This window comes from Haliotis rubra, unplaced genomic scaffold, assembly GCF_003918875.1.
Source record: "Haliotis rubra isolate DU_JTF1 unplaced genomic scaffold, ASM391887v1 Scf321, whole genome shotgun sequence".
Taxonomy (NCBI): domain Eukaryota; kingdom Metazoa; phylum Mollusca; class Gastropoda; order Lepetellida; family Haliotidae; genus Haliotis; species Haliotis rubra.
Genome location: NW_025766993.1, coordinates 347,711 through 374,479, shown reverse-complemented (window position 1 = coordinate 374,479; position 26,769 = coordinate 347,711). Strand labels below are relative to the sequence as shown.

Sequence of the window (26,769 nt, the reverse complement as noted above, 5' to 3'; positions counted from 1 at the left end):
CCAGTAGATGTGGGATTGATTCCAAAAGGCAAGTGTCGCCATTTGCACGCATGAACCCTTGCAAACGTTTCATGTTGTACATTATTTCAGCGAGTTTGGTTCTGATTGTTCTGGTTCTGAGTGAATTTGGGGGCAGGAAATCTTTAGCGACAGAATTGTCATGTTTGTCAGTGAAAAATGTCAACATCGTCAGTTCATCAATGTAACCACGAGGCAAATCGATCTTACAACGGACAGGAAGTGACGTTATCGTGTCAGGTATTTTTGTAAGACGATACATGATACTTGTGGCATCTCTCCAGTAAAGTACTGTTCAAAGGGAACCGCGCTGGCGATATTTACACAAATGTTTACACAGGTATCTCAAGCCAGAATACATGACAAAAATCTAAAGTGGCAAGCAATAAAGGGAAAAACAACAGCTAGATTCGTGATGATATATATATACTCTAATTCTATTTTATGTAAAAATACCTGTTCATGTTACAACCGCGAAAATGGCATAAATGTGTGCACTCGATTGAAGCACGACTAACTCTTCAGTGCATTTTAATCAGGAAAGTAGTCCGTGATAATCTGACCTAAAGGTCATCACCAATGAGTAGCCAATCACGGGCCTGGATATTGATCTCACACAGAAGTTTGATACCAAGTTTCTCACATGGGTTTCACACCCCGGGTGTGTAAGAAATAGTGTGTCTATCCAACGCTGAAACACACTTTAGACCATGTTAGGGTGGTATCACACGGACTGCACAAATGGCGATCCAAATGCTGTTTCCATTCATTTATGAGACTCATCATCTACCTGGACACATTATCATTGCATTTTAACCCTATCACATTTATTAAATGTTTTCAGTGGCGTTTAGTATCGCATTTAGCATAATTATATCAATAATTCTATGATGCCTAGCGGTTAGAACAATCGAAAAAAAAATACATTATCAGACAATAAAGGTATAGTTTTTTGATGACGTAACAATTGAATGACGTTATCCCATCACTGCGCCATTCTAGTGTGCCCCCTCGTAATCGAACCATTTTACATTACGTCACAATGTAAGCGACGTCACGATGCATGTCAGTTGTCATCGCCTCGTACGGCCTCCTACAGTAAACTACACCGTTGCATCCAGTTTCTTGATTTGCCGTTGCTTCACGCAGCTAACATCACTGGTGGAAACATTACGTTTATGTTTTACGACGGTTAAAATGTGTCATTTCGACTCACAAGTTTTCAGCGACACGGTAACGTTCGTAATGTTTACTTTCCCACAATGCAATTGCGGAATGTCGCTTGACTACTCAACTTCCTCTGGATGTACTGATCTAAACTTACGCTGGTAGTAGAAATGCAACGTTCATATTGCCCCATATGGTTTACGTTCATGACAGATGTAATCAAAATAGTTCAGAGAAGATATTTAATCCGAACTCAAACCGTCATCAAACTGTTATCATTTGTTTTTTTTTCTGGTAACGTTCGTCTTAACGTAGGGGGCAGACACATCAATAGAACAGCGCGCCAGTTAGCCCTGTGCGAGGATTCTTAATTTAGGTCACCGACACCGTCGTTTGTTTTCTGCCTTAAATTAAGCGTAATTATCTTTAGAAAGTATTAAATTTGGCATCTTAGAAAAGAAATACACTTCGCCCTACCACCATGTATAGTGTAATAAAACACACTTTCGCCCTGAACTATTATAACGTTAAAGCACTCGGACGCAAGCGTCCTCGTGCTTTAACTATAATAGTTCAGGGCAAAAGTGTGTTTTATTACACTATACATGGTGGTAGAGCGAAGTGTATTTCTTAATCATTTCACCTAAGAAATTCCTGACCCGGACAGAAGTTAGTGTTGCAGAGATGGTGCCCCGACAAATGTTAAAGATTAGCCTGCTGAACATAAAAAGTTATTTACGTAACAGGTAGCAATATGTATATTGATCTATTTAGACTGGCATCTTTGTAGCTTATACGTGCGTAGATTTGCAATACACTCTTTGCATTTAAATAGGTTGCGTTTTGTAATGGAACTAACGACTTACAGGTGTATGTATTCGCCTGTTTGCATGTACTCAGTCAAGCATCGTGCTTTAGCTTGCTTTTTTATAATTTGCATCATGTTAGAAACTATCGCTTTTTATCATTGTCAATGTGCTATATTTTTTTAATCAGCGTGTGTGTTCTCATACCCCCTTTATAATATCTTATTGACAATTTACACGTCAGACACGCTCTCGTTTTGAGCAAAAGCGGCGCAGTTAAGCACTTTGTCACTGGGGACGTCACAATGATGAAGAGAGAGGACGACGTAGTAAGGCAATCAGCAAACAGTAGGGTATTACAAGGGCGACAATCTGTCTTTTGTTATTCTCCCATTTGAGAACATTTAAAGGACTGCCATCATTTCTTCCCAATGAAGGAACAAGCGAAACTTTCCGATAGTCATTATTTCTGCTCGTTTATTGTTACATATTTTGTTTAATAGGTGAAAGGGCAAAACAATTAATATTTCTGGTCCCATTCAGTTTCAAGGAGATCGGTCTATCATACTCGCCTTATCTCACTGAAGAAAAATTTGCTAATCAATGAGAAAAGGGTTACAACTAAGGAGCGTAGCAAAGCCGTCTGCATTGCTAATTGATTATTACAACCGGGATGGGACAAGCGAAATCATTATGAGTCTTGAAAGGTTAGACCCTGTCTGAAAGGACTTGGATGCCTCCCACAAATTTCTCATCTACACTAAGGGCCTTTGTCTCATGGTGATTAGAAATTGGTGTAAACATAAACTTGTCTGCATCTTTGCACATGTCATACCCTTTCTCATATAGTAACAGAGCCAATAAGTAACTTTCTCTCAGACACACAGGCGCTTTGTTCACCACAAATAACTCAAGTCACATAGTTCATCATATTGCGTTGGTTCAATATACAATATGGCATATAATGTAAAAGACAAATGTCCATCAAATATCCCTGGAGGCCTAAGCTGCATTTGGTAATGGGATCTGAACCAATAACGTGCAGAGAGTTATGAGTTAAGCTCATGGATTTCCACCTTTGGAGACGTTTGTGACAAGGCCTGTCTACATGTTGACGATGCATTCAAAATTAACACCAGTACATAATGACTAATGGCTAGTCAGTAAAATGTACATTTAAAAGGTCGTGCAAAAGCAACTCGTTCTCTCATGATCGACAGTACAAATACAGCTGTGACATAAATGTATTGCCATGAACGACAGTTTGGCTTCTTTGGCGAAGTTAACACGAACATGCTCTTTAAGCAATCCTTCCAAGTGTACGAAATTAGATATAAATGTCAAGAGACAGAACTCGATGACGGCATCGTTGTCGGATAGTTTAAATGATCTGCCAACTTCCAAATAGTTAATGTATTGTTTGAATTGTGTCTTCCGAATACTATGACTAGTCAGGGAGCTTAGGGCTATTTTCAGGGCATTTGGTTCAGATTCTTCCAAAAGCACCAAATTTGGCACAGAGGTAGCTTGAGGCATACTTATTCGATTCCAGACAGGCGCCAAAATGGCCGCCCCCTGTGGCGGCCATAGTTGACAAAAACAAAATGGCCGCCACCCCGATTTAAGAATTTTTTTTCCTACGGTTGTATATGGTCATGTCACATATCAAATGAAAAGAGCTTTGCAATGATGTATAAATCAATTTACTGTAACTATTGTGACAAAATTTGTTACCAATAAATGCAATTCAGTGTTCGGTTTTAAGAGGTATCATATTGTAAGTGACTTAAAATGGAATTATGTAGAAATAATATTTATGTTTTAATCCTAAGATGTTTAACCTATAAAAAATATCCAGTCAGTAGTGAATCAGAGTACACCAGAAATAACAATAGTATACACAGAATGTATATATTGTACTTGCAAATGACTGTCAGTGATAGATATAGTAACTATTTTACCTAGTTACTGTCAGTTACTGTGCATCCTCCTTCGCATTGGCAGAGGACTTTACATCGTACACCAGCACGGTTGCAGTTACACCTTCCCACACAGCCCTTTTTGCAACCACAGTGTAGGAGGATAGAACATGCTGCTGAAGCATCACTGAGGGTGGTCCATAGAGATAGCCAGTTATTACTGTCGTCTTTTTGCCAACCCCAATCACTGAAGTCAGGGATTTCCTGGGTGGCAATGGTTGCCTGCTTCCAAAAGAAACTCGTCTGCAGAATAGATCGTTTCACATGTTGAAACAACGCAGCTTGAGTAGGCGGGAGTTTTTCCAATGACCTGCTTCCAGTAGCGAAAAGGCGATGCCTTGCTTCATTCACGCGCCCTACTCCACAACTTCTGCTGCACATCAGTACAACAAATCTGTCAATCTGTTGCATGTGTCTCGACTCAATCACGAAGTGTTCAGGATCCTGTGTGAGAGCCACTAGTGTGTCTGTCAGGTCAGGTAGACTTGTCCATGTTGTCTTCTTTCCACATGCAAGAATATGTTAAGTTGTGTCACAGCCAGTAAGACTGAAGAGGGGTAATGCCAAGGACTTTGATGGACCAAGATGAGAGTACATATCATGGATTGGGATGTCTCTGTACTTTTTACCAGTTCCAAAACCGATCCGGAGCTCTGTTAGACTTAAGGTCTCAAAGAACCTTATTGCCAAAATCACAACATCGCTGTCAACAGTGCGAACATAGGCTGATGTGTGGCCGTGCTCTGCAGTATGTCGGAGATGTAGGATGATTCTTGTGTCAGCCTCGGTATGGTTGCATGGCTGTAGTGTATCCAGGCCACACTGTTGGTTTGAAAGCACATTTTCACAGTGGGTACTCAGAAGGGGCTTTCCATCAATGTCCGTTTTGGAGATCTGACTGGTGATGAATGAGAAAAATTCCCTTTTGGTCTCCTCATTCTTGAGGAAATCACTGTTCCATTCATGTTTTGGTATCAGGGTGCTGCCATCACCAACTCTTGTTCTTGAACTAACCCCACGGTGGTAATGAGTGAGGCCTTTAAGATTATTACTCGCTGGGTAGTTATCCCATACCGCATCAATCCGTTGGGCTCCTTTCTTCATCTGGGCCTCAAGATGTGGAATGACTTGAAGGGACACATAGTCAGAGAATGTTTTTGTTACTGTTGGGCGCAGCTAAAACTTGCTGCCATATCCAAAACCATGTCTGTTGCTAGTTTTGGAGCAGTTGTACGGCCAGTTAGTGCCTTGATACAGTCCAGTATGTCTGATTTTGTTCCAAATCTCAATGACCCTCTGTCAGCTAGGCTTGGTGGTTCCTTTTGATTTTCATACTTGAAAAAGTCGACCAAGTCTGCATCTGGGCGGGACTGCAAAGGAAGGAAGAGCTGTGTCACCAATATCATGTTTTGTTTCTGAACACCAACATCTTTAGGTCCTTTTCTCCGTGGGTCAGGTCGATTTGCAAAGGTCAGCATGTTGTTTCTTTTGATTGTATATGTTACAGACACATATGTCTTCACCAGTCTCTCTTGGACATAATCTGCATGCAGGGCTTTGCCAGCTTCTGAGATTTGTGACAGACTGTTCACGACGGACGGCTCCATGACAGTTTGGGTATCCAGAGCAACAAGCTCCTGACCGGTTGCTAGGAATGGGTTTCCAAGTTGTTCAACTGCATGAACAAAAGATAAATGGTGTCCTTCCTCATGATGAGCTGTTGCCTGGGGTGAAAGGTCATGTGTTGATTCAAACTCCTTTCCCATCCGCACTCAGTCTGGCCCTGCAAGTATATAAAGGGTAAGTGCTTCAGGATTCTCATAAAGGCCAGTTGCTCCACCGTGTTCCTGGAGGGATTTGTTGGACTGTTCATGGGCTTGGTCCTTGGCCATAAGACTGAACTTCTTGGATGATTTCTGAACGACGAAACTGCCCTTCATAAATTCATCATGTATCTCAGGGGTATTCTTGCCAAGTTCAACCATGTCACGTACATGTACTGGAAGCCCATGTGCATAGTTTGTGTGGCCCAATGCGTGAAACCAATCACAAAGTTCGTCACATGATTGTACATAAAGTTCCTTCCCTCAAGGACCTCACAAAACGAGCCATGAGCAGTTCTAGTTCAATGATAGTAGACCAGTATTTGTGGAAAACTTTGAGAACGTTGATGCCACATGTTGAAGGATTCCGGTGGACCCATGACACCCTTGCAATATTCAGAGTATCCATTCTGCTTGAGGATGTTCAGCGATATGAGGGAAACCTGGTGGGCATATCTTGTGCGCTTGATGTGATGCTCATTTAGGGTTGACTTAGCTCGACCAGATGTGAGATCTCTGCTTGAGTTAGTACCGTTGCCCGCACTGAGTCACGTAGCAGCTTCCCTAGCATTATATGCATCTTGTCTTCGATGTGCAATGCCCCCATCATAGCAACAAGCTTGTCTTCACCGTAAGCATCTGGGAACTGCCATTGGAGGAGTTTGATAATGGCATATGGTGGCTGATCTGCTCCAAGTACTGTGGTCTGGCCCGGGTTTAAGAACTGGGTACCCCCGCATAGACAAATGCATAGCATGTTTCATAGAAGATGCAGATGCTGCTTTATCCGGGAAGTGAGGGTATATGCCAATCTCTGCTGAAGGTTTCACAGATCTGTCACTTGCAAGAGACGAGTTGTACCCTGCCCAGGTGATGATGTCACCCTCTTCTACTGGACCCTTGTTCAATACCTCTGAGACGTGTGTAATCCATGCCTGATCCTTCTCCATTGAATCCTCTACAACGAGACTTGGTCGGACTTGGTTTGTATTAGATTTTGGAGCATAGATATCTGTCTCAGAGAGTTCCACTGGTTGTTGAATCGTATAAGAGTCCGGCAACTATGTACTACTTCCCATTATGATCGTACAACTTATTGCACTTAAGTAAAACATCAGAGCATGACTTGAACAATGTTATAGTTTTTTCTCTCTAAAATTACATTTTCTTAATAAATCGATAAGAAACTTTAAAAAAAACGTTCTTAGAAAAAGAAAGAGGACATTTTTGTATTTCTTCGTTTTTTTATTGACTTTTTGATGTTTTTGATCCACCCTCTAGATCTTATTTTTCATCTAACTTCTTTAATATCATTCACACAAATTTCATTTATATATCATTGTAAAGCTCTTTTTATTGAAATACAATATGATTTATGTACAATTTATGACAATTTATTACTAAAAATGGCCATCTTGGAGCCCGTCAGAAATCAACTTTGTATGTCTTAAGCTACCTCTGTGCCAAATTTGGTGCTTTTGGAAGAATCTGAACCAAAATATCCCTATGACCCCTGACTAGACGGACTTTGTTTCGTTTTGTGATTGCAACATTGGGTTAAAAATGTCGAATATGTCATAACGCCACGAAATGTGAATACTGTAACTTATCAACGTAATATTCATATCCTAAAAAGGTGGCATTGATGAAGTGTATAATTGGTAAATGTCTTGCCTATAGAAAACTATAAAACCTTTCATGACCAAGAAGTTTATAAATTAAATCCGACACCTGACGATTTATCTGGACAAGTGGCAAAGGCCCAAACCAGTCATTTTCTTTGGCTGCATTCATCTACAGCAACACTCCCTTTTGATGGCATCAAAGTTTCAGAGGGTGGGTTGTGATTAAGATAGTAGGGGAAAGTGCCAAATATATTCCTACTACGTACAGTCTGGTTCAAGAGAGAACAAGCAGTTGTAACTAAGGTGACATAATCTCCCGCCGCAAATTATCAAATCAACCTTAAAGAGTAATGAAAGTGAAGGTCGTAGTTTAAGATGAAGTTAAATGTCAACAAAAACATGACCAGTCAACCTCTCTTGATATCTTGCTGAGTAGCTGTTCAAACACACAAATATTTTCAAGACTCACTTTGACCTTGACATGAATGTCATGGTGTATGAAATATGCAAAGAAATAGTAATAGAGAAATTGAATTATCAAAAAACATTCAAGAGAAGTCTTGAAAGTCCATGAAGAAAATCCAGTGAACCGTTCTTGAGATATCTTGCTGACAATCTTAACATACTAAAATCCTCAAAATGTCGCTGTGACTTTGAAAATTACGTGAAGGTCACCCAAATCGTCTAGGCCCTGCGCCTTCCCGATATGAAGCTTGGTCTTAACATGAAGAAAATCCAGTACGGTTCTTGAGATATCTCGCTGACATTAAGGGTAAAACGTTAAAGTCCCCTTGTGATCTTGAAATGAAGGTCAAGGCAACCAAACCTGACTGGGAACTTTTCTCATACTGTGATGAACCTAGGTACCAAGTATGAAAAGAATCTAGTTAATGGTTCTTAAGATATTCCAATTCGTACGGACGGACGGAGCCTAATAATATCCCCCGCTTCGCGCTAAACGCGCGGCGGGGGATAACAAAAAAGTAAGCAGTGCTGACATTGTATGTTAAGAATATTATATGTGCCCAAAGAGACACATTAATTGAATACACATAGTTTGGCAGACTGGACGAGCTAAACATATAATGCTCCTGTCTCAACAAAACAAATAAATTAGGGATGTGAAAAATATAGCATGGTTTTATTGCCTTAGGGGCAGCATAATGTCAAACGGCAACGGTATCCAGAAGATGTTGGACGGCTGACCTGAAAGTTTTGGATTCGACGCCTTTCTTCTAGAAGGGCCTGTACTGACTTATCTCATTTATTAGGCGTACGAACATTGACGGTCAACAAGGAGATCTCACAACTTTTCTACACGGTTGTGTTGCCTGTCCAATGCAAACAGTTCACGTGAAGGGCTATATGACAATTCTTTAAATCTGCATCTGGCAGAAACATGGTTCTGTTGCACTATCGGCAGTAGGACAGGGCAAAGAACTTGGTCAGTGTAACGCTATTGAAGGATATGTCATTTAAACACATTGGATTTGTTATGAATTGGCCAGATCTTGGCGAACAATATTAAGAACTACAAGTAACTACGATTAAAGCTCTAAAAAGTCCTCGATCTTCTTGGTAAATACTGAACGCCGACATTTAGATGGAATATTGCTGCGTGCGGCATAACATAACAAACCCAACGAAAGAACACTGCATTGCTTCTGTTTTATAGACGACTGGACCGACCGTTAACTTTGTCAGGTCCTCTGAGGTACCTTTGCGAAAGCCACGTTCGCACTGCTGGCGTCCATATTTAGCCAATGATGTACCCCTTGTGTGTTAGCTATTTCTGGACGCCATCGGAAGGGCACTGGAAAATGTGAAAGAAAAATTTAAGATTACAACATATCTGCCATATTACATAATACCTGTCAAGGGCCTCACTCCTTATCTTCTTTATTGGCGCAACAAATGATTTTGATGACCAAAATGCACACCCCCCAGCAAAACTAATGGGACACCCCCCACCCCCCACCCCCCTGGTACATTTCCCCTATTTGGTTTGAAGTGGAAGTGATGTGGGTTATATGTCATTTAACAGCATGGTCTAGACAGTTTAAGCATCTGCCTTTGAAAAACCTTCTAAATTACATATTTAAAACAATATCTTCTCCGGGCTTTTCAAAAGTTCTTTTATGTCTAAGCATCCCGGGTCCACAAAATAATCAATGTATTGGTTTTCACTTAAAAGGTCAAGCTATCAAAGTTAGCAGAGCTTATTTTATCTTACGAAGACATGTTTGCTTATCAGGACCGTGAAAAGGTTATATAATTACCCAGAGGAATATCGCAAGGCCGTCCGACTTGCTAATTGATTGTTACAACCAAACTGGGACAAACATAAGTATTACACGTCTTTGGAACTGTCTGGGAGGAGTAAGGTGCCTGTCACAAAACGTGTAATTTATCTTATGGCTAATGGCCGTTGTCTCCTAGTGGTTAGATGTCAGTCCAGATGCGAGACATAAACTAGTCTGCATCTTTGGAGATGGCATACCATACCCCAAATAGCGCTCTAGTCAATTTGTGACTTCCTTTCCGACCAAGCGACGCTTTTGTACATTAGAATGAAGTAGAAGGCAAACCAATAAGTGGCAAAACCGACCTTTTGGCTATAAATCATCATATTACGTTGCTACTATTTGCAGTGTGGGACAGACTATAGACAAAACCAATCCGGTGCCCATGTGGGCTGTATATCGTGTACAGGGTCCGGAGCAAGAAATCGAAGAGTTTTCTTTCAACTTTCAGTTTGTGGACATTTAATTGAAATAGCCGTCTGTGAACTGGCCCAAGGACGATGCTCGATGAGCTGGTAGATGACTAATAAATGGATAGTAAACCTAAACACTATTACAACGTCTGAACCTGACGTTACTGTAGACATACCTCAAACGTGTCTTCAGATGAGTATATACGTGTTGCTGTCGCCTGACTTTGCAGTTTCTGAAGCAATGCCAACGGTGTCAATTTATAGACAATGTCAAGGTGACAACTGACCACATGTGCACACACCAATATAGACATTCTTTGACACCAATATGTTCAGCTAATATAAGTGTACATTGTTCCAAGTGAGTAATAACTAGGTACACACAGACAGGTTAGCCTAAATCCCAAGGCTGACTCAAGATTCGTTGTAACAGGTAGGAGTGGCCCTTCCGTGTATGATTTAGGGAGTGTAGACAGTGAGTAAATAAGACATCAATGTTAATATCAAGCTCACAGCATAGATTGCCCCAAGACAATTTTATCAAGCATTCATTGAATATAACTACAAGTGGGACTGAAAAAAGGATTTGAAAACCTCTGATGATGCAAGAAACGGTTGGAGTGTGATGAACTAGCCACTGCTCTATCATCAAAATATCAAAGGTAAATCACTTGGACGTTTGTTTTCTATGGTACTAGTATTTGCTTCTTACGATTAGAACGTGAACAGGTATCATATTATTCCATTTGGACACAATTCTAACACCTTGTTAACAATGAAAACCTTGATCGATCAAAACCATTGCATAAAACGTACAGGATTGGATAATAAATTAGAGGTATAGCACACGGTTGTATCCAGCGATATATATATATACATATATATATATATATATATATATATATATATATATATATATATATATATATATATACAACATTTAAATATTCACCAAAGGCGACAAAGAAAGAGAGCACTGTAAGACGAGGTATCGAGCCATTATATCTCTGTGATTCAAGCCACCGACAACGCATAGCTTCAACGTTAATTAAAGGTTAAAGCAGTTGGAAGATTCAGCCGTGTATGTGGGTCTAGGATCTGTAATTCTGAAAAAAGAGACAGAAAATGCCCAAATCGAATGATACCGTCATATTCGGACACGGATTTCGACCGTTACTACCCTTTATGAAGTGTGCTTAAAGATTATAAAAAAATACAAACTTTCATGTTTAAACACATAAAGTTCCTCTTCAGTCGAATTTAAAAAAGGTTGCTAATGCTTTTTGCTACTCACGTTTCGTTTCGTTTGTGATCATGGTAATTGGATTTGACGTTTGGTGAGTGTATACCAGAATGAAATACAATTGGGATGTTCTTTGGCAATGAGGTGTAAGTTATAAGCCTGAAAATACCTTATTGAAGGTGCTTGTAACCAGTTAAGTAATGACACTGTTTTATAAGGCCATGTAAATAATAACATAAAACTATTATATTTTGTGTGATAAATGTCTTGATAATATGTAACCAATATTGATTTGATTAATGAATCTTAAACCGTGATCAGGTTCGTCAAATTAGCGAATCTACTATATTTTATACATCATTCAAACCGGTCACGCAGTTTGAAGTTAAATTACTTGAACAACATTCCCAAAATAAACTCTTCAAAAGAATACTTCTGCCAAGTACACCAAACACGATTTTACTTGCGACCAGTCCGAGACACCCTCCAAGCAGACCCCAAATACAGACCCTAAATACCCTTCAAACAGAACCCAAATATCTTCCAAACAAACCGCAAATGCAGGTCTTAAATATGCTGTAACAGGTATTTTGGTATCTATTAATCTATTTCGACTGGCATCTAGCCACTTATACCTGTGTTGATTTGTAATACGCTCTTTCCAAGTGTTGCTAGCGTGTTTATATTCACCTATTTATGTGTAGTTGGTAACCTTTTAATACTTACTTAAATCATCATGCTTGTTCATGATTACTTTGTGTTAATAAATCGTTAAAAGATCACAGGAGCACACCCATATGAGAACATTTAAACGAGTGCAATCATTTTGTATCAAAGAAGGAAGAAGCGAAACTTTCCGATAGTCATTATTTCTACTCGTTTATCATTACATATTTTGTGTAAAAAGCGCAAGTACAAAACAATATATCTTTCTGGTCCCAGTTTCAAGGAGATCGGTCTTTCATACTCGCCTTACCTCACTGAAGACAAATTTGCTAATCAATGAGAAAAGAGTTACAACTAAGGAGCGTAGCAAAGCCGTCTGCATTACTAATTGATTATTACAACCGGGAGGGGACAAGCGACGAAATTCTCATCTACACTAATGGCCTTTGTCTCATGGTGGTTAGAAATTAGTGTAAACATAAAACTTGTCTGCATCTTTGCACGCGTCATACCTTTTCTCATATTGTAACAGAACCAATAAGTAATTTTCTCACAGACACACAGGCGCTTCGTTCACCAGAAATAACTCATGTCGTAAAGTTCATCATATTGCGTTGGTTCAATTGTCAAAATGGGATATAATGAAAAAGACAAATGTCCATCAAACCTCCCTATAGGTTTAAGCTGCATTTGGTAATGGGATCTGAACCAATAACGTGCAGAGAATTATGAGTTAAGCTCATGGATTTCCAACTTTGGAGACGTTTGTTACAAGCGAGGCCTGCCTACATGTTGACGATGCATTCAAAATTAACACCAGTACATAATGACTAATGGCTAGACAGTAAAATGTACATTAACAAGTGTTTGCCACTGATGTGGCAATGTCCCCCGCCGCTAAAGAATGGAGTATCTATATTTACTACTTTTTATTTTTGGGTCACATACAAGATGCCTGAAATGACTGGTGTCTGCATAATCACCCAATGTAGGCTGTCAACATACTTGAAAACATTGGGTGCAATGTTTTATGAGATATCGCCTTTAAAAAGCGGTCAAAGTATCGTGGTGACCTTGAAGATAAGGTCAAGGTCACCCAAATTAACTGGTGTCTGTGTAATACCCCAATGTAAACTGTCACCAAATTTGATGACATTGGGTACAACAGTCCATGAGATATCGCGTTAACAAGAGTTAAAAGTGTGAAAAGTGTCGTGGTGACCTTGAAAATAAGGTCATGGTCACCTAAATAAACTGGTGTCTGCGTAATCCCCCAATGTAGGCTGTCACGAAATTTGAAGACACTGGGTACAACAGTGCATGAGATATCACGTTAACAGTTTGAAAAGTGGTCAGTGTCGTGGTGACCTTGAAAATAAGGTCAAGGTCACCCAAATCGTCTGGTGTCTGCGTAATCACCCAATGTAGGCTGTCACCACATTTGAAGCCATTGGGTACAACATTTCATGAGATATCGCGTTAACAAGAGTTTGAAAAGTGGTCAAAGTGTCGTGGTGACCTTGAAAATAAGGTGAATACATACTCCCCCGTTCCGCGTTGCGGCGGGGGACAAAAAGGTCGTCGTGCAAAAGCAACTCATTCTCTCATGATCGACAGAGCAATTACAACTGTGATATAAATGTATTGCTATGAACGACAGTTTGACTTCTTTGGCGAAGTTGACACGAACATGATCTTTAAGCAATACTTCCAAGTGTACGAAATTAGATATAAATGTCAAGAGACGGCATCGTTGTCGGATAGTGTATATGATCTGCCAACTTCCAGATTGTTATTGTGTTGTTCAGAATACTATGACGGACTTTGTTTCGTTTGGTGATTGCGACATTGGGTTAAAAATGTCGAATGTGTCATAACGCCACGAAATGTGAATACTGTAACATATGGATGTAATATTGATATCCTAAAACGGTGTCATAGGTGAAGTGTATAATTGGTAAATGTCTTGCCTATTGAAAACTGTAAAACCTTTCAGAAGCTTTCAAATACATCTGACAGCTGACGATTTATCTGGACAAGTGGCAAAGGCCCAAATCGGTCATTTTCTTTGGCTGCATTATCAACAGCAACATTCCCTTTTGATAGCGTGAACGTTTCTAAGGGCGGACTGTAATCAAGATAGTAGGGAACGTGACAAAAATATTCCTACGAAGTCCAGTCTGGTTCAAGCAAGAACAAAAACTTAAGCAGTGGTCTTAGTATGTTAAAAAATATCATATCTGTCCAAAAAGACATAAATGAATACACATATTTTGACAGACTAGATGAGATTAACATATAAAAACAGAAAAGGTAATTCACCTGTCACAACAAAACAATCAAATAAACAGATCAGTTAGGGATGTGAAACACAGGGCATGGTTTTAAGATCTTATGGGTAGCACAATTGCAAACGGATAACGATATCCAGAAGACGTTGGACAGCTGACCTGAAAGTTTTGGATTGAAGTTTTTTTCTTCTCGGAGGACCTGAGTAACTGATATCGTTTATTGAGCGTGCTAAGGTTGACGGTCAAAGAGATCCCACAACCTTTCTACATGTGTTGCCTGTCCAAGGCAAAAAATCACGTGGAAGGCTAAATGACAATTCTTTAGATCTGCATGGGACCTTCCGTTCTCTTGCAGAAACACGGTTCTGTTGCACTATCGGCAGTAGGACAGCTCAAAGAACTTGGTCAGTGTAACGCTATTGAAGGATATGTCATTTAAACACATTGGATCTGTTATTAATTGGCCACATATGCCGCTCCAAACTATGAAGCTACCACCCTAAAACAGTTCGAGGTCTGCCATGTAATACTGTCTCTTGTCCGCCAAGTCTGCTTGTAACGTGCCATAATCCAGGTGACTGTAGGTAATGGCGATACTCCTCTTACACTGCGGTGCTCCTTGACTTATACCAGCGGCTGTGCAACTGCCTGGATGTGAGGAAACAGAATGCATTAAACTGACACCAACTCCGTCATAGTGGTTCGTCTAGTGACCTTTTATGCATAATATTCGTCCCTATGGACGTACTGCATGAGGAGAATATCCATGAATGTGTAATAAGCCACAGATGTCTCATGTACTAGGAGAACAACCCACTCCCAACACATTTGTATTTGTTGTGTTAATCAGGTCACAGTAAATAATTTGTGCATTAACACCACATTCATAACAATATATTTACATCTTGTAGTTATTCAAACGGCGACAAAAACTTAATGGTAAGATCTTTGTAATGGAATGCATCCGGGTGAAAGATGTATTGCCTTTTCGCTAACGCGTTATCATAAACGCATGCTTATTAAGGGTGAAACGGAACATTCTTACTACGGCACGGTACGTATTGCGGTACAAGGCCTTCGGTTTGGTCCGTTTTGGTTTGGTATATGAGATATGATCATACAGAAAATTGGCAAGAGCCAGACCTTACATTGTTTAATAACATGGACAAAAACATAACCTTTCATTTTTTTTAATGAACAAAACTGTCATTTTATGACTTGATTGAAGAACGGTACGAATATCGAAAATACCGAATTTTTGGATTGCATTACGATATACTGAACCGGAGGCCAAATGCCGCAGTTCTAATAATACCGCGGTATAACGTTTCTCCCCTAATGTTTATTATATAGTCTGAATGGTACAATGCTCTTCGCTTTTAGCAGATATTTCATGGTAATCCTTCTGACAATTTATTTGAAAAGGATTCATTTTTCACTGCACGCAAACAACGTGTGTTTTAGTTATATAATTGTCCCAGTTGGTTGGTTTAAAAAGGTGTTTTAAGTTATGGTTAAAGGGAACTTTGAACCATAAAAACACATTTCTAAAGACTGAGTGAGTGAGTTAAGATTTTAAGTCATATCGGCAAGATTTAAGCCATATCGTGGCTAACACAATAGATTAATATTAATTGACAGTAAAGTTTAAAACCTGTCAACGAAGGACAGAAAGCAATTAGATTATCACAGATATAAAGTTAAGACTAGTAATTAAATCTAAAATATTTTAACTATAAATGACAATACAACATAGAAAGAGGCTATAGATTGCCAACAACTGAAGGTTGATCACCATACTAGGGACCATGGAACTTACAGTCCTTTTTGCTTCCTGCATGGTCCCTAGTTGCGTTTACACCATCCCTTCAGATCTTAGCAATGTTTGACAACCTAGCCATATATTAAAATAACATATATGATGCAGTGAAAAAAGTAGTCTGTTTAGATTTAGATTTACTATAATTGTTTTGGGACTTACGTATCCTCTCAGGAGGACAATAATTTTGCAGTATTTTACCCCCTTCGATGATACAGCCACTAACAATATCAGTTGTTAATTTAAACTACTAATCATAAAACATTTACCTATTTACACAACTACAATCAAAATTTATCTAACAACTCTATATCTTTTTAAAAGTCAATGATTAAAAGATAATTAACATTAGTAAAAAGGTCCTCAACTGTTTTGACATTAACATATTTATCACTTGTGATGGAAACGTCAATACAGTCAATCATTAAATTTGCTAAAGAAAGATCTAAGTGACACAAGCAATTTTTGAGAATTACTGGTAACTACGATCAAAGCCCTAAAAGGTCCTTGGTTATTTTGTTTACATCTTCACAACGCCTTGTCAAAGAGGAAAATTGTTTCAGTTTTATAATATTGTTTCTATAGCATTCATCTTGTAACGGTAACAACATATACTCAGGCAGTAATATTTACCTCTTTGTATTAGGTTATATGCTGTTGTTTTTTTAGTGAGTGAGTCAGGTTGGAAATTCCAAGTATATCATGGGAGAGAAGACCTAATGGATTTAGGTCCAAGACGTTAAAGATTTCGGTGAAACACTTCGGCAGGGGTATGATGCGGAAAAAGCATGAAACACAATCGTGACTCGAACCTCAATCATAGGTTTCTGGCAAACTAAAGGAATGCAACTGCTGCGGCTCAGATGACTGGACCAATCGTGACCCGCTTTGTTTAGGCATCAGAATTTCTTTCTAAGCCCATAGACCAAAATATAAGGTATGGTATAAGGTAAGGTAAGCTATAAGTATGGAACTGAAAGGTAAACTGCCATGTCAGTTCATATTATTGAATGATTACTATATCAAGCTAAAGTTGTTCAGCACTGTAAAATCCGTTTTATTTGGGATTACGCTTACCTGATATAAGGAAAAGTTGGAACACATCCTCTGTAGTTATAGTTAAAGTACAGATTCTAGTACCTTTTTGGGGGCGAGTCACATCCAGGATTTTAACAAGCTCCTTGAGATTCTCTGAGGTACCTTTGTGGAAGCAACGTTCGCACTGCCAGCGTCCATATTTAGAAAATGATTCCCCAGTGAAAGAAAAAATTAAGATCAGAACATCTCTGCCATAAAACACAATACCTGTCCAAGATCTGACAATAGGAACAGTCGTGCAATATTGTGTCCTAATTCCCATTCTTGACGCAACAAATTGGATGACCAAAATGCACCCCCTAGAAAAAACTAAGGACCCTCTCCTGCAGGGAATATTATTATATTCTTCTATTAGGTTAGAAGGAGTATTAAAATTAGAAGTTTTATGTAATGTAACAGCATGGTCAAGACAGTAAAAGCATCTGCCTTCGAAAAATCTTACATTTACAAAATTGCAAAATTACACATTTAAAACAATATCGTCTCTCTTCTTCTCTTCTTTCATAAAAGACATGTTTGCTAATCAGGATCCTAAAAGGTTACCCAGAGGAATGTCGCAAGGCCGTCTGACCTGCTAAGTGGTTGCTACAACCAAATCGGGACAAACATAAGTATTACATTTCTTTGGAACTATCTGGGAGGAGTCAGGTGCCTGTCACAAAACGTGTAACTTATCTTATGGCTAATGGCCGTTGTCTTCTAGTGGTTAGATGCCAGTCTAGACGCGATACATAAACTAGTCTGCATCTTTGGAGATGCCATACCCTGGCCCACATAGCGCTCTAGTCAATTTGTGACTTCCTTTCCGACCAAGAGACGCTTTTGTACACTAGAATTAGGTAGAAGGCAAACCATTAAGTTGCAACACTGACCTTTTGGCTATAAATCATCATATTACGTTGCTACTATTTGCAGTGTGGGACAGACTATAGACAAAACCAATCCGGTGCCCATGTGGGCTGTATATCGTGTACAGGCCCAGACCAAGAAATCACAGAAAACTCTGAGTTTTCTTTCAGCTTTCAGTTTGTGGACATTTAATTGAAATAGCCGTCTGTGAACTGGCCCATAGATGATGCTCGATGAGCTCGTAGATGACTAATAAATGGACAGAAAGCGAAAACACTATTACAACGTCTGAACCTGACGTTACTGCAGACATACGTGAAACGTGTCTCCAGATGAGCATAGGCGTATTGCTGTCGCTTGACTTTGCAGGTTCTGAAGCAGTGTTAACGGTGTCAATTTACAGACAATGTCAAGGTGACAACTGACCACATGTACACACACCAATGCATACAGTCTTTGACACCAAGATGCCCGTCTTTTGCTAATATAAGTGCACATTGTTCCAAGAGAGTAATAACTAGGTACACACAGACAGGTTAGCCTAAATCCCAAGGCTGACTCCGTATTCGTTATAACAGTTAGGCGTGGCCCTTCCGTGTATGATTTAGGGAGTGTAGACAGTGAGTAAATAAGACATCAATGTTGATCTTAATCTTACAACATAGATTGCTCCAAGACAACTTTACCAAGCATTCATTAGATATAACTACAAGAGGCACGAAAAAAGGATTTGAAAACCCACTGGTGATGCAAGAAACGGTTGGAGCGTGATGAACTAGCCCCTGCTCTATCATCAAAATATCAAAAGTCAATCTCTGAGACGATTGTTTTCTATGGTATTTGCTTCCTACGATTAGAGGTGAGGTGAAATTGGGTTTTAACGTCGTGCTTGAGAATATTTCGCTCATATGACGACGTGCATGGGTGTGTATGTGGATGTGCGGCTGCTTGTACTAGCCCAGACTTAAGCTGGTTTTATAGTGCTAGCCCACTGAGATACCATGCCACAGTGAAGCATGAATACCCCACTCAGACACATTATACTGACTCCGAGCCGACCAGATCTTGTTGTACCCATTAATGCCGAGCGCCAGGCAGGGACCAACAAGTACCATTTTGTAACGTCTTTTGTATGACGCGATTGGGGATCGAATCACGATTAGAACGTGAACAGGTACCATATCATTTTCACGGTTCCATTTGGACACAATTCTAACACCTTGTTAACTACCGTTCGATCAAAACCATTGCATAAAACGTACAAGATTAGCTAAGAAATTAGAGGCAAAACACACGGTTGTATCCAGCGATAGGTAAACAACATTAAGATATTCACCAACGGAGACATAGAAAGAGAGCACTGTAAGACGAAGTATCGAGACATTACATTTCTGTATCACCGACAACGCATAGATTCAACGTTAATTAAAGGTTAAAGCAGTTGGAAGATTCAGCCGTGTATGTGAGTTTCGGATCTATAATTCTGAAAAAGGAGACAAAAATTGCTCATATCGAATGATACCGCCATAACAAGGATTTCGATCGTCACTGCCCTTAATGATTTGTGCTTGAAAAAACAATACAAACTTTTTATGTTTGAACATAAAACGTTTCTCTTCAGTCGAATTTAGAAAAGGTTTTTAATGTTTTTGCTGCACATAATCTCGTGCAATTATAATGTACTCTGTACAACCTCCAGTTGATGTTACTGTTAGACAACATTCACGTTTCGTTTCGTTTGTGATCATGGTAATTGGATTTGACGTTTGATGAGTGTATACCAGAATGAAATACAACTGGGATGTTCTTTGGCAATGACGTGTACATTATAGGCATCGCGTGAAAATACCTATTTGAAGGTGCTTGCAACCCGTCAAGCAATGACACTGTGTTATAAGGCCATGTAAAGAATAACATAAAACTGTTTTATGAGGATGATATGCAACCAATATTGTTTTGATTAATGAAATCCTTGTTCTATTTTATCACCATTAAGGAATGCAATAACACCAATAGGCCTTGAACTCGGGTTCAGTAGTGTACAACTTCATGACAATTATGTAACAAGACTCCAGAGCGCTACTTCACTACATGACGGACTTAAAACCTTTCTCATGTCTATAGTTATCTTAAACCGTCATCAGGTTCGTCAAATTAACGACTCTACTAATTATACATCATTCAAAGTGGTGACGTGATTTGAGTGAGTGGGTGAGTGAGTTTAGTTTTACGCAGCACTCAGCAATATTCCAGCTATAAGGTGGCGGTCTGTAAATAATCGAGTCTGGACCAGACAATTCAGTGATCAACAGCATGAGCATCGATCTGCGCAATTGGGAACCGATCGCGATTACATGTGTCAACCAAGTCAGCGGGCCTGACCACCCGATCCCGTTAGTCGCCTCTTAGGACAAGCATGGGTTACTGAAGATCGATATTCTAACCCGGACCTTCACGGGTTTGACATGATGTTGAACAATATTCCCAACATATAATCTTCAAAAGAATGCTTCTGGCAAGTGTTCATCCTGCGTATCAGACACGATTTTACTTGGGAACAGTGTGGCACATTGCTGAGTTCGAGATACCCGCCCAACAGACCCTAAATACCCTCTAGACAGACCCTACATATCCAAAACCAAAATATCCCCCATACAGAAACGCAAATGCAGGTCTAAATGTCCTCCAAACAGACCACCAGTTAGGAGATCTATTTGTGACATTCCATGCAGATGTAGGCCTTAAAATGACAGTATCAAATGAAGGTCATCTCTCAGTGTTGTCTTTGTCTGTCTTTTTGGTATCTTCAACAGCCCACATATAAATCGAATGCCAAGTTAAAACGCACATCAATCTGACATAACAACATCATCCCTGTGTCCGTCATATCTATCAACTACCATCCTTTAATTAGCCATGGTGACCCTGTTATGTGTAATCTTAACGAACTGGCGTGCTGTGTCTATCCAGTGCTGTTCAAAACACATTTTTGTAATGTTAATGTGGTATCACAAGGATTTCTTAAATTGCGATTCATAAGCTGGTTCAAATTCATTATGAGATCTGTCCGTGCACATTATCATTGCATGTTAACCCATCACATTGGTTACTGTTTTCAGTGGAGTTTATCGATACTATTTTACCATCAGTAATTATTTCTCCTGAGACAAATTGCCAACGTAGACAGGAGTTGGTGCCCCGACAAAAGGTAATGTCTGTTCCGCTGCATTTACAAAGCTGTTTACGTAACATATATTAATCTATACTGAACATCATTGAAAACGCACCACCTATAAAAGTTCAGATTATTAAAAGCACGTGTAAGGAATTGATATTTTTTGAGTGGATAATAACAGATGGACGACTGACAAAAACAACAACAAAGAAAAGACGCTCATTCATTGAAGTGATCCACAGTCAGAAAGGATCAAACACACGTGGGTCAAATCAAAAGTCAATATCGCGTGTGACCGCAATTTGCATTGACACATACAGTTCAACGTCTCCTCATCGAGTCAATAAGCGTCCGAATAGAGTTCTTGAGGGATGGCATTCAACTTCTGCAGTAGTGCAGCCTCAAGTTCCCGGATGTTTCGCATCTGTTGTCGCCGCGAAAGACTTTGACCCATTTCGTCCCACAAGTGCTCCATGGGGATACATCTGGCGACTGTGCTGGCCAATGAATAACTTGGATGTGTTGCTGGACCAGATACTGCATGGAAAGTCTTGTTGTGTATTGCCCGTGCGTTGTCCTGTTGAAAAGTATGGACATCTTGGTGGTGATTGAAGACAGATACGATGTGATTCTGAAGAAGAATCTGCTCACGGTAATAAAGGATATTAACTCTCCCTTGACAGACATGACGGCAGTCCTGTGATTGTAATTTATTCCACCTCAGACCATGACACTCCCACCACCCAAAGGTCTGTCTGAACCACACACTCGTCAGCATAACGTTCACCATGTCTACGCCAAACACTTAATCAGCCGTGAGCATTACGTAGATGAAGACGTGACTCGTAAGTGACTACCACACCATGCCATTGTTGTAACCTTTACTGAAAATGCCTGCTAGCCCATTGCATACGCTCATTACGGTGTCTGTCAGTCAGAATTGGTCCAACGTAAGGACGTCGAGCATGGAGCCCTGTAGCGTGTAGACGGCGTCGCATGGAGTCAGCGCTGATGACCCCCACGTCAACCTTGAACTAGTGCAGCAGTCCTGGCAGTCGGCAGTGTTCAATCACTGATATGGACAAGGTCAATATGGCGATCCTCGTGGAGCGTCGTAACACGTTGTTGCCAAGGTCATTGAAGGTCACGGGTGCTGCCTGTCTACTGATGTCTATGAAGCCTAACGATGGTGGAGTGGCCAAGTCCAAGTTGTCGAGCAGTATACCTGCTGCTGGTGCCAACCTGAATCATGCCCAGTGCACGTTCTCTTTCGTGAGGTGTTAACCTCGGAATCTCTGTCCTCGTTTCACAATCGTTAGTGAAGCAATGAGAATCGGTTCTCATACACCTGCTTTTAATGTCATAGTCACTATGATTTCAGAATGAAATTCGCGCTTTTTTCATGGCGTGGCTGCATGCTGATGCATTTTGGAATTAAAAGTCATACTGAAGACAGGAATTTGTTTCTAAAGCATTTTTTTCAACTGGACATGCCCTTCGACTTCATGTTAGTTATATTCATTGATCACTGTCATGCTGAAATCCATCTTGATGAAAATATGGACGATTTTAGACTGGTGCGTTTTCAATGATGTTCAGTATATTTAGACCGGCGTCCTCGCCACTTAAAACTGTGTAGATGTGTAATACGCAGTTTTATAAAAGAACTAACACCCATTTGGGAACATTAAAACGAATGCCATCATTTCTTCTCAAAGAAGTAACATTATGTCTACTAGTTTATCATTACATATTTTGTGTAACAGGTGCAAACTCAAAACAATTGATATTTCCGGTTCCATTCAGTTTCAATGAGATAGGCCTAATCCCACAGAAGACAAATTTGTTAATCAGTGAGAAAAGGGTTAGAACAAAGGAGCATAGCAAAGACGTCTGCATTTCTAATTGATTATTACAGCCAGGATGAGACAAGCGAAAGCATTATGTGTCTTAAAAGGTTAGACCCTGTCTGAAAGGACTTGGATGCCTCCCACAAAATCCTCATCTACTCTAATTGCCATAGTCTCATGGCGGTTAGAAATTGGTGTAAACATAAACTTGTCTGCGTCTTTGCATGTGTCATACCCTTTCTCATATAGTAACAGAGCCAATAAGTAACCTTCTCTCAGACACACAGGCGCTTTTGTTCACCAGAAATAACTCAAGTAGTAAAGTTCATCATGTTGCTCCGGCTTCGTTGAGGCATAATAATTCATTTCGAAACACTTGGTGGAACAACTGATGTATGTGAAGTTGATGCTATTGAATCATTACTATATCAAACTTTAGTTGTTCAGCTCTTTGTAACATACGTCCCAGTAACTGCTTATAGAATTTTTGATGGGTGAGTCCCATCCAGGATTCGAACCCCTTCAGGTTCTCTGAGGTACCTCTATTGAGGCCACATTCGCACTGATGACGTCCATATTTAGCCAATGCTGTACCCCTTGCGTTAGCTATTTCTGGATGCAGTGCAGTGGGGAATTGATTCCCCATTGAGAGAAAACATTTAAGATTACAAGATGTGTGCCATATAACATAATACCTGTACATTATCCCACACAATGAACATTCATGCAATATTGTGTTTCACTCCTTATCTTGCGTCTTGGTGAAAAAGAATCGATGACCAAAATTCGTCCTCCAGAAAAAAACATTCTCAGTATTTTCATATTCTTCTGTTTGCTTTGAAGGACTGTTAAAAAAAATGGAAATAACATAACGTCTAACCTTTGAAGAATGCAGTATATTACACATTTATACCAATATCTACTCTCCACATTTTAAACTTTCTTTCATCTCTAAGCATTCCCAGTCCACAAGAAAAATCAAGGTATTCGGTTTCACTTAAAAGGTCAAGCTATCAAAGTAAGCAGAGCTTATTTATCTTACGAAGACATGTTTGCTCATCAGGATCATAAAAAGGTTACCCCGAGAACGTCTGAATCGCTAATTGATTGTTACAGCCAAACTGGGACAAACGTAAGTATGATATGTCTTCGGAAATGTCACGTTGTCTGGAAGGAGTCAGATGCGTTTCACAAAACGTTATCATTTATCTTATGGCTAATGGTTGTTGTCTCCATTTAGTTAGGTGTCAGTCTAGACGCGATACATAAACTAGTCTGCATCTTTGGAGATGCCATGCCCTACCCTTAGCGCTCTTGTCAATTTGTGACTTTCTTTTAGACCAAGAGACGCTTTTGTACATTAGAAGTAAGTAGAAGGCAAACTATTAGGTGGCAACATTGACCTTTTGACTATAAATCATGATATTGCGTTGCTACTATTTGCAGTGTGGGACAGACTATAGACAAAACCAATCCAGTGTCGTTGTGGGCTGCATATAGCATACATGACCCGAACCACGAAACCGTTGAAGATTATGAGTTAACTTCAACTTTCAGCTTGTGGACATTTATTAATACCCGCCAGTAAGCTATTCTATAGACGATACATGATGGGCTCGTAGATGACTGATAACTAAACAGAAAACCTAAACACTATTACAACCTCTGGACCTGACGTTAATATCATCCTGCAGGCACACGTTATCTCCAGATGACATCACTGTGAAAGTCATATCAATAATCTGCCATCTTTTAGCCATGGTGAACCTGCTGCGTGTTATATTAACGTGACATACTTTGTCTATCCAGTACTGAAACACACTTGACACCATGATAGCCTGGTGTCCCCAGGATTGTTTAAATTGAGATTCAAATGCGGTTTCCATTCATTATATGATTCATCATCTGTCCCTGCATATTATCATTGCATTTTAACCCTATCAGATTAGTTGCTGTCAATCTAGTTTAGTGTTGCGTTACGCTTTACCATCAGTAATTGTTTGTCCTGGGAGAAATTTCTGACCTGGACAGTTGTTGGTGCTGCAGCGATGGTGCCTCGACAATTAAAGACCATCCTTTTGTACATACAAAGTTGTTTAGGTGACAAGTAGCTATTTATCTATTACACTATTTATACTGGCGTCCTCGCAACTTTCATCTGCTTTAGCCTGTTTGTTTATAATTACACAGTCTTAATAAGTTCTTAAACGATCATTTGGTTTATCATTGTCAGTGTGCCTAATATTTCGAATTTACGTGCATATACTCATATCCCATTATGTTATCTTTTAACAATTACAAGTCAGCTCCTCTCGTTTTGAGGCGTTTCCCAAGCGCAAGCGGCGTAGTTAAGCACCTTGCTTCTTTGGCGAAGTAGACATGGACATACTCTTTAAGCAATATACCTACGTGTACGAAACTAGCCATGAGGGTTAACAGACATAACTCAATGACGGGGTCGTTGTCAGATAGTTTAGTGATCTGCCAACTTTGACGTCGTTAAAGTATTGTTTAAGCTATACGTCTGTGTCTGTAGAATACAATGACAGACTTCTTTGCTTTAATAGTTACTGCATTGTTTAACCTACACGTCTGTGCCTGCAGACTACCATAACGGATGATTGTGTTCCTTTTTGCAAAAGCGACATTTCTTTAAATATGTCAAATGTATCAAAACGCCACCAGGTGTGAATACTATAACTAATAGACAAAATATTAATATCGTAGAAAGTTGACGGATGTAATTGATAAGTGTCTTGCCTATAGAAAACTATAACCTTTCATGACGAAGACATTATCAAATACATCTGACAGCTGACGATATATCCTCTTTCACTTTCTTTGGCTGAGGTTATCAACAGCAAAACTCCCTTTTGATGACATCAACGATTGAGGGGCGAGTTGTAATTAAGGTATTAGGGAACTTGCCAAAGATATCCGTACCACGTCAAGTCAGTTTCAAGCAAGGACAAAGACTTGGCAAGTTGTATTGCATTGTTAATTACTCATTATGTCTCCTGAAAAAAAGGCATCCTTGAATTTTTGACAGACTGGATGTAATTGACTTATAAAGACAGATATGTTCCTTAAAAGATAGTTTATCTACCACAAGAAAACAATGAAATAAACAAATAATTTTGGGATGTGAAAGTTAGGGTTCGGTTTTCTGATCTAATGTCAACGAATATTGATATCCAGTAGATCTTGGACGTCTGACTTTCGAAAAACACCAGATATGTTTTGAATTTGCACAGATGCAGCTCCAAACCATTAAGCTACTACCTTGAAACGGTTGAAGGTGTATCGCTGCAACATATAGGACTGTCTTTTGGCCGTCGAGTCTGCCTGTGACGAACTATGAGCCAAGTAACTGTCAGTTTAATTTAGTTCCAGGACTCCATGCAATGTCGTCTCGCCAGGCGATACTCCTTTCGGCACACCTGTTCCCTCTGTTGTCGCGTTTGCCTGATATTAGTCACAGTATAAGGACTTGGGTTTGACGGAACAGAACATCTTTCGTTTTATACTGACACCTTCATTTGTCCATTGGCAATATTTTTATTTTAAACATTTCACTTAAAATATTCCCACTCCCTCTCCCATTTCAACTACCACCCTGAACCAGGAACAGTTGACATTTTGAA

General features: G+C 39.6%; 1 long non-coding RNA gene across 1 annotated transcript; it reads left to right on the top strand.

Annotated features, from left to right (window-relative positions):
- Window positions 1–214: 214 nt before the first annotated feature.
- Window positions 215–26,769, top strand: LOC124283805. Its single transcript, XR_006900407.1, has 3 exons — window positions 215–306; window positions 6,817–6,826; window positions 26,757–26,769. It is a non-coding gene; the product is annotated as an uncharacterized LOC124283805 (long non-coding RNA).